At 41.3% G+C, this 18359-nt stretch overlaps 1 protein-coding gene across 1 annotated transcript in view; it reads right to left on the reverse strand.

Annotated features, from left to right (window-relative positions):
- DNAH11 (dynein axonemal heavy chain 11) overlaps positions 1-18359 on the reverse strand; it is a 2866633-nt gene that overhangs the window by 1756013 nt on the left and 1092261 nt on the right. The window lies entirely within an intron of this gene.

Below are 18359 nucleotides of genomic sequence, written 5' to 3' on the forward strand. Positions count from 1 at the left end.
GCTGTCCGAAAACCTGCCTGATGGGAGTCAATAAATTTGGATTCTTCTCAGAAGAAACAGAGATGTTTGGCAACATGTGCTTCAAGTATCTTATCCACATATGGCAGCAGGGAGATGGGACAGTACTTTTTCAAACTGAGTGGTTCCTCACCAAGTTTGTTTCTATAGAGGGACCACAACTGCCTCCTTAAAGGAATCGGGAACCACCCCTTGACTAAGAGATTGATTGAGGAGAGATAGAACTATCACAGGGGAGGGGAGACAGGCTTTTAGGATTGGATAATTCAGAGACTATAGTGAAGATTTCCTTCAGATGAATCCAACAGAAATATATACATATATATATATATATATATATATATATATATATATATATATATATATTTATATATATACACACATATATATATATTTATGTATCTGTGTGTGTGTGTGTATATATATATATATATATATATATATATATATATATATATGTAATAATATATGGGAAATGCCCCTCAAGGTCGTTGTGACCGAAACGCGTAGGGCAGGCGGTTTTATGGTGAATACGAATTGAATGGAGCCCAAGTAAAGGATTTTGAAACACGAGACCTCGGAGTGCGGTGGTTCCTGCAGAAATCGAAGGAATGTGATGTTGATTATATATATATATATATATATATATATATATATAAATATAAAAGCCAGTAGATAGTTATAGTTAGGACCAACTTTTTCTGTTGATTGAATGTTTTTTGTTTTGCAAATAACTTTGACGTCGTTTGACGAATCTTCATGAAATTATCAAAACTAGTATCCCAGTTAATTCAGAGGTGTCTGAAAACTTTTGGGATGATTTTCAAGTGAGGGCTGACAAAAGTGAGGGCAAAATGCTTTTCTCCATGTGATGTCTATGGGGATTGTGATAAATTTCTTGGTCTGGAAAGAGCCTTTTTGTGATTTGGTGTAAATCTATTTAGTAGTTTTGAAGTTATAAAAAAATAAAAATCTAGATACCTATCGCAGGGGTCTGCGGATCCCCTGGAAAAACACGTTTCTGAATGGCTGGCCATAACCTGACAGGAATGCTGCGGTTGCCATTTTCTTTATCTCTTGGGCTGGGGAAGGTAACAAAAATGGGAAAAATACATAAGAGTTCAGGATACAGGTATCGTGACCCCTAAGGACACATAGAGGGGTCCATCAGGGACTCTAATGTTAATAAATCGCCCAATTTGTTTTTCTGGGTGAATTGCTGATCCACCACAGGGCTCAGTGCGATCCCCTAGTGTAAATCAGCAATTGATCCCCAGATCCAGAGCAGACTTGAAAAAAAATATATATATACCCATTCAAACATAAAACCCACACTGCGTACGGGCAAAGGTGTGGGGTTAGGCGCATCCGGAGGGGTTGACTGAAGGGCCTGGCCACCAGCCCTTGGCCTTGTGTGGCGGTGGTTGTATTAACGTATGGTACTTATATATTACTTTCTGTAAAACAAAACAAAAAAACATTGTAATTCACTGAGAAAACCAAAGATTACAGGGACAATATAATTAGGTTGATGTTATACCCACACTAAATCATAGAAATTCAGCAGTTATAGTTACACTTATAGTTATACTTATCTGAAGAAAATATAACTCATGCAGTAAAGTAACTTTAGGCCATGAGTAACATTGTCTAAACATAAGTATAGCTGTAACAGCTGAATTTCTATGGTTGTGTGTGGGTAAAACGTCAACCTAACTATAACACCCCTATAACCTTTGGTTTTCTCAATGAAAAAACAAATATATATATATATATATATATATATATATATATATATATCTCAATGCTATAGTTAGGTCTGTTAATAAAATCTCACTTTACGTTAAAAAAACAAAACTTAGTTTTAGGTGAGGTTATGGTTAGGTGAAAATGGCAGTTAAAAATACAATTTTAAATTGAGAAAAACACTGAAATTCGCCATTTATAGTTTATTGTGCTAACTATAACTTGTGCTGTTGCCATGCACTGAGTATGACTACACATTACATCACCTATGACATGTTCACTGACCTCACTGATTTTCCTTATGGAAACTGCATGGGGTAAAGCATTTTGGGACCTACCTTTTTCTCTGCCTGTCTTAACAATTGACCACCCAGACACTTTCCAGCATGCGGCTGAGGTGGACAAACTTTTCCCATCAAAGGGTTCCAAAGTTATTAGTGAAACAAAAATGCCTTTCCTACGGGAAGCCTGTTCTAAATAGAACTACACACTGCCAACCACCACTGTGTAATATATTTGCATATACACAGAGAAAGAGATATATACAGCAACAGTGATGGCCAGAAAGTAAGAGCTATGAACGGATAAAAGGATTGAAAAGACAAAAATAATAATATACATGAACATAGATTCATTAACAACAAATTATTGATCTAGATACCATACTGCAGTCTGATCTTAAAGTGATCAGGGACTACATCATTACAAAGTTATATAGAGTAGAATTTATAATTGTTTAAAGAAAATCAGGATTTACACCACAACATGGTACTGAAACCTTCTTGCTAATGTGAGAGATTACCTGCTTAACCCTCCAGGTAAAAATAGACCAAAAACTCATCTCAATACATTTAACTGCATATTTTATCAAAATTCCAAAAGTAGAACCTAGCCTTCTTTCACAAACTTGGACTAATTGGCAAGTTAATCTTCAGAGAAAGTGCAGCTAGGAATGATACGTAAACAGTTATTATAGTCCATAATGATTAAAATGCTTCAAATACTACATCAAATTTAGGTACAAATTATAAAAACGTTAAAAGAAAATTGCAATAAACGTAAAGAAATCTGATATAGGGTCAAAAGCCATGCTGAAGGGAAAAAAGGAAAGGTATATCAATAACAAAATAGTGGGAATGCATGATGCTTATCACGTTTTCAGTGCTTCCAGTTTTAAGCTCTCAGAATAGTGTATGGACAAAATGCCTGCTCTACTAGTGTAGGAACATACCTGGCTTAGCCCGAAAACAGCCCCTCGTTTAAAACTCCAACTTTCAGACAAAATGAAGAAGGTTCACAATTATTTTTCAGAGAATTTCACAAAACTCCCTGAAAATTAAGCAGACATATGCATAGTGCACTGCAAATGCCTCACTTTCAAAAACAGGAGAAAAGACACGAGGAGCACAAGCCGCCATTTGAACCAAGAGAGGGTACGCCTCACTACTGTCTGCCATATAATCCTATGACACATAACTTTCTAGCTTTACTCTTTCGCTTCCCAACTGTATTTTTAAAATTGTTTTCACTTTCTATTCTGTTCCCTTCCTATTGTGCTTTTCATTTTCTTTTTAGTCTGTCCTGTTAAACCCCATCCAGATTCAAGGGCAGTGAAGGAAAGTGATCCCAAGCAGAAGGCCTGGCAAGGGGTAGAAGCCTAGAAGAGCAGACTCTCATAGGCTTATGTCCAATACTGCAAGTCCACAGAACTGGCATCACACACTCCTAGTGTCAGGCCCAGCACTATTGGGTAGATACACTGGATCGAGGTGTAAGAAATTGTTTTTTGGGGATGGGAAACTACCCATTTTAAGGAATAATCCAAACCCTTGTCAGGGTGAACTCTCAAATTCACTAAATTAACCTGAGCTCCACACCTAATAGCTTTGGCGCATAGCTAACAGCCTTAACCTACGGTAATGTGTAAAGTATTTATGCAATACAGAAAGATTAGTAAAGTGAAAATGCACAACAATGAAAATACCAACCCAAACTAGAAAAAAATAAAATGTAGAAAGAAAAATAACACCAAAATGATAAAACTTGAATTAGGGGAACTAGAGATCTGACTTCTAAAAGATTTAAGTGAAAATAGAGCCAAAAAGTAAAATGTACCAATGATAGTCAAAGGTATTGATAGACCCTGACCTAGGAGCAATTTGAGGTCCACTTTGATGGAGGGCAGGTTGGATACACCATCCAGATTCATCCTCATCAAAGATTTTATCATCTGAGCTAATCCTTGAAGTCCCAGTCCACCACAGGAGTACACTATTAAACCCCCATGACCTCAGGAGAGGAACTTTGAGGCTCTCAGGTGTCATCCAGAGGCCAAAAGCAGAATCCAGTCCACATTCATTTCCCACTGGTCAGCTGGGTACTTCCAGGACAAAGCCATTTCCAGATTGTTATATCTCTGAAGATCGAACAGGAGGTCAACCTTATCCCCTTTAGAGTCCACTTCATTTTCCTATCTACAGTAGCCAGCAGGTCTAGTTCATCAGGGCACCTCTCAGGTCACAGACATCAGAATCCAGTCCTCTTCTGATCTCCTAGAGGTCCACCAAATGTTATGGAGGGTTATGAAGGGAGTGCCTGGAGGTACCACATGTATGCCTAGCACTAACTAGTGGATGGGGATGACACCTGTGTACACTCTAACCAATGGGGCTAGAGTTTCTGTGACCAACCCTACACACTTTCAGGAAATTTCAAGGTGGTGAAAATCTTCGGCCATACTAAATTTGGTCTTGGAAGGCTGGGATATGTATGGGGGGCAATGCCACTATAGCCTCAAAAACCCAGAGACATACGTCTGGTAGGAGAAAAGTGGAGTTGTTTAACAACCAGATAGTGGACCTGCAAGAATTGTTTTGCGATCCTGTTTTCTCACCTTTTAAGAAGGCCAGGGCAGAGTGCATGGAGTCGAGGTAAGTGCGATGTGGCCTAAAAACCTCCACCGTGCAACGCAGAGTTTATCTAGCAGGCAGAGTTCTCCTTGGGCCCTTTCACTTTGCGTTTGATATCAAACACAATGCAAAGTGCTTACTCGCATTTAAAATCGCACGCAAACGACAAAACATAGTTCTCATGGGCGCGGCTATCTTGTTTTTCACTTTCTTTATGGTGCTGAGCCTCAATGTCAATCTGTTCTCAATCTTTGTAATCCACTACCCAATACTTTATCTACCCCTATTTTTTTATTTATTGTATTAGTGTGTCTGTTTAGGCCTCATTATTTTTACGGTTTTTCCTCTTTTTGTGTTTTTGTGACTTTTTGTATTTTTGTTTATGTTTTCCATATTTCTTCCTTCCTTTTCCTCCTGTTTCTTTTCTCCTACCCTACCCACCCAGCGCCATGGCAGAGCAGCATGGCAACAGCGCCCGTCTGCCATGTGGGCAGTGCCGCCATCAAGGGGTGCAGGCTCGGCCAAACTTCAATGAGAAGGAGGTTGCAGCACTGATTTTTTATGTGCAGCTCATCCTCCCCTCCATGCTGGCAGCAGGCGGCAGTCCTGGCAGTGGTTACCCCCTGCAGGAATATCAGCAGCGCAGGGCTAGTGTGCGCCGATTGGTCAGGGCCGCCACCCAAGTCCAGCGCACCACGCACCGCTGGACTTGGGTGGCGACTGCGAGCAAGACCTGCTCGATCTGCTAGGCATCGCGATCCCGGGGCTTGGTGAGTAGTATATTTTTATTGTGTTTGTGTTCTACATTGCAAAATTGTTTTACCAAATAGCATGCGGCTTCCACTTGGAGGTAAGTTACCTTAAGAATATTATTTAGTATGTGATCCAGTTAGAGTTACACAGGTGATCAGTGGTGCTATATCATTGTACACATAGGTAGGCACCCCTTTTGGCTGGGTATTTAAAAAGCCATTGCAAAGCAGACTCATCTACCCTCCTGTCTCCATAGTGAATTTGTGATATCACTGAGTTAGCGTTCTCTGGGACTTTATGTAGCTCGTACAGTCCCAAACAATTTCACAGTGGTACGAGTATGCATACATGGCAAAAGAGGGAGACTGAATTGGTCCATCAAGGGGCTTGAAAAATGTGAATAGAATGAAAGATCATTCATTGCAAACGTAATGTATTAGTTCCAAATATAGTTGTTGTTAAGGAAATTTGGAATGGGGATTTTAGGAGTATAGCCAACTCAACAATAGTTGATCATCCTAGTATAGTACCATAGGCGATCTGATTTAAGTACAATGTTATTGCATTTGCCTGTTATATAATAATTTTGTGAAGATTAACTGTACCACTACTGTATTTTTTTTAAATCTTCTTTCGAATCTTACATCAGCACCCAAGGGAAAGAAGAGGGGACCTGCTCCGGTGGGTCCAGCAGGAGCTGCGGAGGCGCCGATCACCAGTGCCGATGCTGATGGCTCTGCTCATCCCAGTAATTCCTATTATTTAATATTAATAGTATTATTTCCTTAACTTTTACCTCTCCTGACCTTTATACTACTTTTAATTTTGCTCTGTTTACTTTTTTTTTTTACTGTCTCACATTTTTCCAGCTCCCAATCCAAGTTTTGTATAAGTCTTGTTATCCCTGCATTATCTTTTTTTCTGTCTTTCATTGGCTATTTTGTATTCCACCCCTTCATTGCTCCTCAATGATTCCTCAATGATCGTTAATCATAGGCTATAGCTCTGCCCCTCTATTACGCAAAGCTTCTGGTTGGCTTGACTACCTAGCTTTTTTAACATTCCAACAAAACGTCTAGAGTGATATTTTTGACAGAAGATGCTGCAGTGCTAACCGTACTGTAACAATTACTGTTGCATTTTTTTGATTTAGAAAATTAAGAATGGGATCTGGCATCTAAAAACTGTATACTTTTTTTTATAGCCACACCAACCACCATTGGAGCCAGCTCAAGTTTGGCCGCTGCAGGAGCAGATGGAGCAGGGATAGATGCGGCTGCAGGGATGGGCGCTGGTAAGTCACATTGCTTGCTTACTGACAATTACTCGTACTCACAAGCTGCAAAGCCGTTATCGTGATCTGAGTCATGACCCCCCGCATTACAGCTACAGCGGTGGTTGCTTACTTATGGCCTCTTCTAGCTGCAACATAGCAAAAGCACACATAATGTACACTAAAAATGATGGCTTGATAGAAATGTGAAAAAACTGAAGGGGAAAAGAAAGGATGGGTGAAAGGAAAGGATGCTTGGGTGGATGGATGAAAAAGGATGCGTGGATGAGTATTGGTATTGGGTAAATGGATGGATGGGTGAAAGGATGATTGAAAGAAGGGGTGGGTAGTGTGGGTACTGATTGGATGGATAAAGGATTGTGAATTTGGGTAAAAAAGACTGGATGAGAGAAAGTAAAGCTTAGATCATGGAAAGAATGAAACGACAACTGAATAATTGCTTGGATGAATAAAGAAGGGAGCTCTTCTCCATCTGCCTTACTGCAGTACAGTAAGTCAAGTTTCTTTACTTTCCTTACTACCCAGCGAATCATTTTATGATGGTGGTTGAGACCAGTGAGTAAAGTGGGACTAATAAGTGCCCGATTTGAGTTCAAGTTTGGTGTACGGGATACTCTGTGACAAACGTGCCAAAAACAGTCTATATAGCCCACTTCTTTCCAAGTAGTGCAGTGCATCATTTTCCCCCTGTCACTCATGGCAGACAGGATAAAAAAATATATCTGCATTATATACACAACATGTGTGACGTTTCTTATATTTATTCATCTGCATCTTTAGAGTAAGGGTAGAAACTAAAGTGAAAGGCATGTGTGTAAGAGCAGGGGCATTGGACTTAAAGACAGATAATTATCAGCTACAGCTGTTCGAGCTGCAGACAGTATCAAAGTTTTTGAAACACCTTCTGGCGTGCCTCCAATTATTTGGCACAATAACTTGTACTCCATTGTACATAATGCCTTACTTATCATAATGCGATAATTCATTTTTCTTTTTCCACTAAATGTATCTGTTTAGTTACTAAGAAAAGTCTTTAAAAGAAAAAAAATGAAATCAAAGATTTTTTCATATGGTTTTATTCTGCCATAATTCTTTTTTACCAAACAGTTAGTGCTTCTTATGGTAAACAAATAAAATATTGGCCCTGTGACTTTCCTAATCATAAATATTCACATCAAATTCCATTGTCCCTAGGGGACCAGCAATGTAGTGCTACTGTGCCCACTATCATTTGAAGAAGTGTTTGTTCAGAGCATTGTTTATAATTTGTCTTTTGTTATTCTTCTTTTTCTCAATTTAGCTACTCCTGCCCGATGACCAACACAAACTAGGCAGAAGATAGTGGCCCGTCTGCAGCAGCAGAGGCTGGGGAACATTCAGGCCGAATACCAGCAGCTGGTGATCCTGCAGGAGGAAGAGGCCAAAACAGCTGCCTCAGACCCAGGACCCAGCAGAACAGCACGCCAGCCTCCTGGCCAGTACATCGCTGGTGCTGCTGTCAGCAGTCAGGATCCCTGACTGAACCTGCTGCTGCACACTCCGGCTACACCAGGGCATTGTTCCAATGCATCCTGCAGCGGACAGACCAGATGGAGAGCCGGCTTGCCAGCATGAGCAGAGCATCAACCAGCTCCAGACCCAGGTTGACAGTGCCCTTTTTTAAGCCCTTTGTTCTTTTTTTGTTTTGGTGGAGAGGGATTTGGGCTGGACTTTGGACTTTTTGAGGACGTGGCTATTTGTTCTGGGAGAGGGGTGGAACTGTTGTGGGTGTAGAGGGATGGTTTTACATTGTTAAATAATAGGGGAGTATTTTATTTTTCTTCATTTGCGTCTCAAATCTTTATTTTGGTGTTTTAGACTTTTAGTTTGCACTGCTGTCTTTTAGTGTAGCCTGTTATTTTTAATCTTCTAAAAAAGTGTATGTAATTTATTTAGACCCTCGCTATATTGCCCTCTGCAACTATTATTGACCGCTAGGGATTGATCACTCTTGCCTATTTTTCCTACAAAAACCCAGTACACACGGACAACATCTTCTTCAGTACGAGTTAAATACTAAACAAGTTCACATCAAGCAATAGTTCTCCTCATACCTGAATATATGAAGCGAGTGAGTCTTCTCACTGCAGGGTTTTTCCCAAGATTGCATCTTAAGGGGGTGGTAGGTAGGTCATAGTAGTAGCATGCTAGCACGCTAACAGGGAAGTCAGAACTTGACAGAAGGTGCCACTTCCACCTATGCAAACTCCAACTGCAGGATTAATCAAAGGTTATCCGTCACTGTCAACTCGTTTGAAAGAAAATATCGAGTCATTGGTTTATCATCATTAAATTATACTTGTAGGAAGACAGACTAGACAACCATAATGACAGTACTGACACACAGCAAAGAGGACCTGATATGAAAATAAAATCTACCAATATCAATTTCTTCCGAGCAATGGTGGGCAGCTATAGTATAAAACTAAAGTTAGGAAATTAGATCATGGAGCCAGAAGTGGGCTCAGACTCAAAAGTGTTTGGACCAAGTTAAAGAACACACACACACACATGGCATGAATGAAAATGTTGATGGGGCAGGTGTGGAATATTGCTCAGGTAGTAGAAGTAGAAGGTCATGCAGTGAGTTTGTGTCGCTTTCACCACATCCGCCACAGCAAGTGTGTGATTCATTTATGGTGTAAATTAAATTAGGTCACACCTAAATAAATTACACAGCCCGGGGGAAGTGGGTTAGAGGCTCAATGAATGGATGGGAAAGGGGATTTGGGGAAAGGCCTGACAAAGAAAAACTACACAAAAGAAACCACAATATCTGTTGGGGCACTGAGCAGTACACCATCATCAATCTGTTATGGAAGGAAACAAAGTAATAAGTAAGTATGACACAGTTCAGTAAATTCAATGGAAACAGTCAATGTGCCCCAGAGAGACACCAGATCGACTATCCAAAGTGTCATGTTTTCCAGTTTTGAAATATGAAAGGTTGAATGTAACCTATCCAGTTCAAAACATTATGATTGTTAAAAGGAAAATGATAATGTATTGCCAAATTAGGTGATGCATCTCCATTCTTCTTGGAATGTCCATCACTCTGGTGCCTGTCTGAACCTGTCTGGTAGGTAAGCTGGAGTCTTGAGTTTTCCAAGTTTTGTTCGTGCAGGAGAGGACTAGGAGAAGGCCTGTGTGTTGATAAAAAACAGTAGCTGTATTATAGAGTAAAGGAAAAGGACAAATGAAAGCAAGTTAAGCTTCATGAGGAGTCAGGAATGTACAGAGAAGACCCAGAGGCAGATCAAGAACATAAGAGAAGTTTCATGTTGGAGCTAGCAATGCAGGAACCAGATACTCAGCAGCATTTCCAAATCAATGCACCTCTCTCCAGTTCACAGAGCAGAGCGAGTACTGGGCCTCAGAGTCTTTGCCATCATCATGGGTTCTCTTTGAAGTAAAAAACGTTCTCCTTTCTAGCTGTTGAGGTAGACCCGCCCTGAGACCTTCCATCTTCCTCCTCCAGATTCAGAGTAACTCCAGCCCAGTCCCAAACTAAGCAAGGTAGACCGTTAAGTGCACTGCTGTTGGAGAACAAATAGAGAAACAGAACTGGAGTATTTTGTTGTGTACATTTGTGAATGATAACTTAAGTGACTAGTTTGTTACGAGGAACCAGAAAAAAGGAGTAGACCCTGCAAATAAAATGCCACTGCTTTTGAAAAGCCATTCACTTTCAGGAAAAAATTATCACCCAGCAGCCCCCAAACACTGCAAATCATCGCAATCAAGTTTACACATTTTTTGAACTCCCTCTCTCACTGTCAGCCACCACACACATAAGTCATCACTCACAAATTCACAACCACAATCAATCAATATATCATCACTCATTGGTGCCACAGTTAGTTACCTCTTTCAATCTAACCACGGTGGTTGAACAAAATAAAATACCTTGTCTCTGATGGTATCCACACATTGTAATTAGACATTGGCACTGGCAGTTTTTTTTTTTAATCGATGATCTTCTAGGGCAGCCCTGCTAGGAGTTGTAAAAATAGGATAGGCAATGGCATGTGAGGGAGGCAGGCATCATCTCCAACATCCTGAAGGGTATGTGGGGGCTTTTTCACTGCACATGGGTCCATCTCCAATCCAGGGTTCCATGCAACTATAAAATCAATGGTTGGACAGCATAAATACGACACAAACATAATGTGGCACTAGCACATTTTTTTTTTTAAGAAAGAAAGAGAAAAACATGAACAAGAAATAATGAAACAGTTCTGTGGTGGCACTGGCATATTCAAACCAGAAAGGAGAGCTTGTCTTCAAACTCTGGTAGTTCACCCAGAAGTTGGTCAGCTAAAACGCTTGATTCTGATAATTCATCATCTTCCTCCTCCTGTGGTGTTTCAGGAATGGTGTAATCAGGTGGTATAAAATACTGGTTCATTTTGATCATGGTCAATCTCTCCTCAATTTGAGGACTGGTCCTTTTCACTGTAACAACTGCACCAGCTGCACTAAATGCACGTTCAGCAGACAGGCTGGCTACAGGACAAGCCAGAAACTTTATTGCCAGCCTGCTCAGCTCTGGCCATTGGAGCATCTTCCCATACCAATACACCAATGGGTTGTGATCCACATACACCTATTTTGGGTCATCCAGATACTCCTGGAACATCCTTTGAATGGTCATTGGTGCTGCCACCTGCTCAACCACTTTTTTCCTTCACCTCTGCACTGGACTAAAGACCTGCTACTTTAAGCCAATGCAGAGGTTGGGTCAGAATCTTCTGTTGCTGTTGTCGCGGGTTTTCTTGTTGGTGGGTTTGGTGGATGTGAGACAAGGCTGCCCTCCCTAGAATTTGAAGGTGGCACACCAGAGCTGCAGAGTGGGACTCTAATTTCTAGCTGTCATTTTTCCATTTCTCCTGCTTGCTCAACAATCCACTTTTTGTATTGTAAAACATCTCCTTCAGAAAAAGGAATTATAGCTGAAAGAATTTTTTTTTGTAGCCTGGATCAAGTAGGCTGGCACAGATGCACTATTTGGATGAGATGATGGCATTTTGCAGCCTTGCATTACAAGTCAAGCAATAGCTTAATCTATTGACCAAGGCATGGGCTTCTGGGTTTCATTCGCATGCCCAAATGCGAACCTTTCAAACACCTTCTTTAACTGTTCCTGTAGCAGATGCACTAACGGGATAGCTTCGCCCACTGTACTGTCCTCCTTGCTAATTTCCCACGTGAGAACCTCAAAAGGGAGCAACATTTGTGTGAGGCATTTGACTAGGCCCCATTCTCCGCATCCATGGTCTTAGCTTTCCCAATTGCATTAGCACCTCTTTGAATGACAGTCATAGGTTTGTCTGTACTGCTCAAACAGACATTGCAACATAGAATATGTTGAGTTCCAATGTGTTGGCACTTAGTGTATCAGGGCATTAACTGGTACATAGTTATCAGCCTGAATAATCTGCAACTGTTTCCAGGCTTTAAAAGAATGGCTGAAATGAGTGCAGATACATCTGCAGGTGGAAATCATGTTGCTGACTGTGTCTTCTTTTTGAAGAAAGTCTTGCACAACCAGGTTGATGCAGTGAGCCAAACACAGGACCCTGAAATAGCCACTGTCTACCATGGCCTCGACTATGTTACTGCCATTGTCCTTGGCAACAAATCCAACTCGAAGACCTCTGGCTCACAGCCATTCAGACACCTTGCTATTAAATTCCTCCAAGATGTTTGCAGCTGTGTCTGACTTCTCCATGGCGAACATAGCTACTGTTGTATGTCACCGAACGCTCTTAAAATTTTCTTCAGGGCCAAGACCTGTAGATAGCTTTTGCTCTACTACCAGAAAAGAGATCCAGTGTGCACTGATGTACATGTAATCAGTTGCCTGACAACTGGTCCACATGTCTGTCGTCAAGTGGATAGTGTGGACAACACTTTGCTGCAAAGCTTGCCCAACCAATTGCAGCACATGGTGATACAGCACTGGAACAGCAACTCTGGCAAAATAGGTCTGGCTTGATCCTTCCATTTGGGCAGAGGACTACCACAAACTTCAAGAATCCCCCTCCTTCCACAAAAGAAAAAGGGAGAAGGTCCAGCACCAACATTTTTGCCAGCTTGCCATTGTACAAAAGGTCCATTGGGTGGTTGTGGTCGTAGGGCCCCTTCTGTCTAAACATTCCCGTAATTGTAGCCTAGATTTTCTTCCTTTGTGAGGCCTCTGAAGCAAGTGACTTTTCAGATGTAGGTGGTAGTAGCCGCAATGCGCTTTGTGGTGCAGTCACCGTATGCTGTGGTATCGTCATCTGACTCTGAGTCTTCCTGTGCCATTGTGAGATCGCTGAGGCGGGTGATTCTGGTGCACTGATGGGGAAAGGGCTGCTTTGCGTGAGGATGATGTCACCCTCTTGTTTCTCACCTTCCTACGTGATTTGACTGGTTATAGCGGATGTTTCCTGGCTCTCCTCACCTTCACCACTGCGACCAAGTTGAGTCGTTTTCTTAAGGTGTTCTTTCCCCTGGATTGTGCAATGTTTTTTCACATGGGTCATTTGGCCTCCAGTACCATAATTAGAACCAAGCTTACTTTGATAAACACTTGCGTGGCAAATGGAGCATATGACATGTTCTCCTCCTGTTTGCTAATCGTAAAGAATCCCAAACTGGTGAGGAGTACTTTCTTATTAGGACACTGCTAATGGCTGAAGAAGAACTGGAGGTAGGTAGGTGTGTTGATTGCCTCTCTGCAGAGCATACTTCTACTGAGGTATGGGTTGGTGCACGTCTCTGCTGGGGCCTTACAAATATGGGAGCTGGTGAGCTGTCTGTGCTACTTCCCTAAGAACAGGTTGGATAGTAATATCGGACTCCTCTGTGCCAGCTTTCACAATGACTGGCTCATTGTTATCATCCTCACCATTCCCTTCCATGATTCTAAGGCTTTCTGGAACTTTTCTTTCCCTTGCCTTTCCTGGCATTTCCCGGACTATGATGGGGTCCACTCCATGTCCCTAGCATCATCATCAGAAGTGGTCCTTGGAGAAGATGGTGGAATAGTACCCTTCCTTTTTCTTGCTGGAGATCTGGGAGCCTTTGATTCTAAAAGAGAAGGTTCTTGCTCAACAGAAAGCTCGACCTCCTACTCTGCTCCAACTTTCGGAAGTTCTGGATGCTGGAGCTTCTGTCCACTTTGCTCCGTTTCCTGAAGCAATTGGGCACTACTTTGCAAAAGGGAAAAATCCAATTCAACATCACTGCTCATCGGCGTCCCCATGATTGCAGTGGCTGCCTCACTGACAGCCATGGTCTTGGGCATAGTTTTGATGGTGCTGTTGATGCAAGAGATTCCTCCTGGAGGCTGCGGATGGCACTCCACTGGTGGAAAACTGCTTCTTCTCACTGGCCACTTTCTTGGGAAAACGTTCTTTGGGGCCATCCTCTGCTCCAGGTTGGCAGTGGCACTAAGATGCCAAGTGAAAGAGCTTGGTGCCTGTGGACCAAAGCAACTGTACGGCCTTCTCTTTGGCAGTACTGCAGATGATGTGGGGTCTCTTCTCTTGTGCACCTAAAAACAACCAAGCAAGAAAAGTGGCATTGTTGTAGATTGAACATAAAATGGAGAAGTGCAGTTGGTTACTTATGTGATATACCTAATTAATCAAACATTGTAAAGGCAGACCAGATCACATCACCACACCATAAAAAAATACAAATCAGACAGCACAACAGTCAGATCTAGGTCTTTGCTTTATCTCCATCCATTTTAAAGGAGACACCTGGGGTAGTCTGAGGGAGGTGCATGGGAAAGTGGAATAATCCTTTAAATAACCTATGGTGGCAAGGTGATCCAGGGAAAATTGAATAATCATTAACAAAATGAATTAGGCTGTTGATTTGTCTGCTGTGCTCTGCAGCCAGGGTGTCCTAGAGGAAATGGAATTACACCTAAGAAACTGAATGCTGTATTGCAGCTGTGCATTTTTGGTGGATGGATGGATGGAGGAATGGATTGGATGGATGTGAATGGTTGAAGGTAAAGTGCAGAGTTAAATAAAAATAAAAAAAGTTATATATTTTTTTTTTCTTTTTTTTTAAAAAGAAAAAAATAATAAAAAACAAAAAGTAAAAAAATAAAAACAAAACAATAATATATAAATTGAAATAGAAAGAAATTAACGAATTCAAAATAAAAATAAAAAACGTAAATATAAAAATATAAATAAAAAAGAAATTTAAAAAATGAAATAAAAAATAATAATGAAACATTAAAATAGAAAAAAAATGAAAATAGAAACTTAAAAAGCAAATGCTCAATAATTAACAATGTTTGTATGTAAGTCTAGTCAAAGTCACACTGGCGGCACAGTGCACACACAAAATGGCTGCCAGCCAGCTACATGGTCAATCAACAAGGAGGAAGCATGGAGAACAAAGAACACATGCACGCATATGGCAAGAGACACTGGCTGGATGTTCACAAAAATGACTGCCAGCCAGCCACATGGTTAAATAACAACAAGAAACGAAGACGCACAGCAAACAAAGAACATATACAAGCGAATGGCAAAAGGAGGGACACTGGCTGCATGCCCAAAATGGCTGCCAGCCATGTGATCAAACAACAACAAGGAGCAAGGTGGCACAGTAAACAAAGAGCTCTTGCAAGTCTACAGCAAGAATGTCTGCTAGCCAGCCGCATGGTCAAACAACAACAGCAAGGAGGCATGGCTAACAAAGAACACATGCAAGCCTATGGAAAGGGAACATTGGCTGCATGCACAAAATGGCAGCCAGCCAGATGGTCAAACAACAACCTCCTATGTCATCAAGTATTACTACCCCACAATATACACACATTTTACAAAATAATGAAATGCAAACCATAGCCAACATTTTAAATTTAATCCAATGCAATCCTTGCCCTAAATGCAGTTTTAAAAACATATACCACTGAAACATATATTTATATTTCTACTTCTAATAGTACTGGCCCAGCCGACTGGCTAAATGACCCTTTTGCAATCTAGGCCACATACTAAAATAATATTACAAATACGTAGAAAAGGCACTGAGCTGTGCAACCATTTTTCTTTAAAAATGTGAAAAATCAAAGAAATGCACAATAAATAATAACTAGGCCCATACTTAAACTCCAGGCCACCCACCACTATATATTTTAAAAATCAAATGAAAGTACAAATAAATACTGGTGCATTCCCAAGCAAACAAACAACAACACCCTTATTCAATAGTTTTAGTTCTTACTTGTGTGATTTCACAAAAACAAAGTCCTTAGATAAAGAGGTATATCCAAGAGACAAAGAGAGTGATCCTTCTATCTCGAAATCCAAGTGAAAAGTGACCAGAGAATGGAAAAAGCACTAAGAGGAAGAGGATGTTAGAGTCTCTGATACACTTCCTTCATGTTTGAAAAAAAAAAGGATTCTCAATCTGAAAAGCAAATTGCAGGGTCCATTGGAGAAGAAAATCTAGTCAAAAAATCTCCTTTTGACCAAATTTAGTGAGTCTTGAGTAGAAAATCGACTTCAGAAGTGAGTTCACATTTGCAAGCTGCCCGTTTCAGCCACCGGCATGGCTGGAAGCAAAATGAGAGAACGCAAAGTTTGGGGCACTTGCTAGTGGCCCAGGAGCATTGTCACGCTTGTGCGAGAGTGCCAAAACCCAATCTCTCAAGCGTGAATAAACTCCGCGCAGGAGTTTGGAATTTGGGAACTCCACGCTACTCCGTGTAGCACAAAGTGCCTGAATTTTGCAAACTCCAATGGTGGAGTGAAGTTCTAAACCCAGGCCTACTTTTAACTGTGCCCCAAGTGTCATATGTGAACCAAGAAAACCTCTCAACCATAATTTGATATTCAAGCAGAATTTGATACTGTAGTTTCATAAAGGATGCCCACAGCCCACACATGCATATTCCGTGGAAGTCAGAGGAGACACTTCTGTCCATTCAGGTCAGCTTGTTGCTTGTTCCTGGAGGCAATTCACACCTATTCACCCCTATTGAAGGCTAATTACTGTCTGGGAGAAGCTGAAGAGTCAATGCAAATAAGCCTCCAGGAAATTCTGTCAGGTAAAAGGTAACTTTCTAAATGTTACTTTTCCTTAATATTTATTCACAAACAGACGTCACCACTGAATTGTTTTTTTTTAATACATATTAAAGGAATGCTTTAACTGTTTTTCCAGCTGATCCCATTTCAGAGAAGCATTATTAGTGCCTCTTAGACCTGACAGCTTTAGGGTGATCCTCTCCCAAACTTTCTGCCTGCCTTGCCTCACTTGTGCTGATCTGTTTTTGTTTGTCTTAGGAATCTGGGGACTTTACCACTGCTAACCAGTGTTAGAGTGCATGTGCTCACTCAACTGGTGTACCCACAATTGCCATTTTTAATTTACTTATAAGTCCCTAACAAAGTGCACTATATGTGCCCAGGGCCTGTATATCAAATGACACTAGTTAGGCTGTAGCACTGATTGTGCCCCCCACTTACGTAGCTCTTTAAACATGTCTCAGGCCTGCCACTGCAGAGCCTGTATGTGCAGCTTCACTGCCTTGTCAACTTGGCATTCAAAACCCCTTTCTAAGCCTTAGACTCTCATTTTATTACACAGAAGACACCCTTAGGGATAGCCCTTGGTAGCCCAGAGAGCAGGATGTGGTGTAAGAAAAAGGCAGAACATATACTTTTTTAGTTGTACATGTCCTGGTAGTGAAAAACCCCAACATTCATTTTTCACTACTGTGAAGAATATCTCTCTCATAGGAGAACAAATTCCTGATTGAGAAAAAGTAGGACTGTCCTGTTTGGTACCCATGGACTAGTAATAATAAACCCTCCTTCATGGTAAAGTTAGATTTATGATTACAACTTTAAAAATACCACTTTTAGAAAGTTTGCATTTTCCTGCTCTTGAACCCTGTATACCGCCAGCCTGTCTCCAATACGCATCTGGGCTGGGTGATAGCTGGACTTGTGTGGCTGTTTGGGTGAATGCACAAAGGAAGCTTAGGTGTGACTGATGGGCCATCAACATCCTGATGGGTCATCCTGCTCAGACTGGGAGGGAGGAGCTGACACACTTGATTAGTCAGTGTCCTACCCCACACAGGGATGCATAAACCCCTGTAGTGAAACTAGAGCCAAGAAGATAAGACCTCTGTTCACTTCAAAGAACCTTCTTTGAAGTCACCCCCACTTCAAAGGCACAGCTGTGCATAAGTTCCGATCCTCCGACCCTACCAACTCAGTACACTACTGCACCATGAATAACTCTGATAGGAAGGATGACTGCTGTGCTGCTACAAGGACTGACACTCTGGACTGCTGCTCTGGAAGAACTGCTTTTATGTTGTGCTGCCCTGCTGCCTTCTACCCTTCTGAGAAAGGACTGGAACCATCTCACCTGAACTCAGAGTGACTCAAAGGGATTGCTGGCTTGCCTTCTGTTCTTCTGAAGTCTCAGGGACACAAAAGACTTCTAATTCATCATCAACAGCACCTGATCTTTGTGTGTTTCAAATCTTGGTCTGCCAAGTGGTGCCAATCCAGCCTGGCCCTTGAAAGTGGGTATAAAGTATTACAGCTGCCAGAAACTGCGCA

This window comes from Pleurodeles waltl, chromosome 10, assembly GCF_031143425.1.
Source record: "Pleurodeles waltl isolate 20211129_DDA chromosome 10, aPleWal1.hap1.20221129, whole genome shotgun sequence".
Classification (NCBI taxonomy): domain Eukaryota; kingdom Metazoa; phylum Chordata; class Amphibia; order Caudata; family Salamandridae; genus Pleurodeles; species Pleurodeles waltl.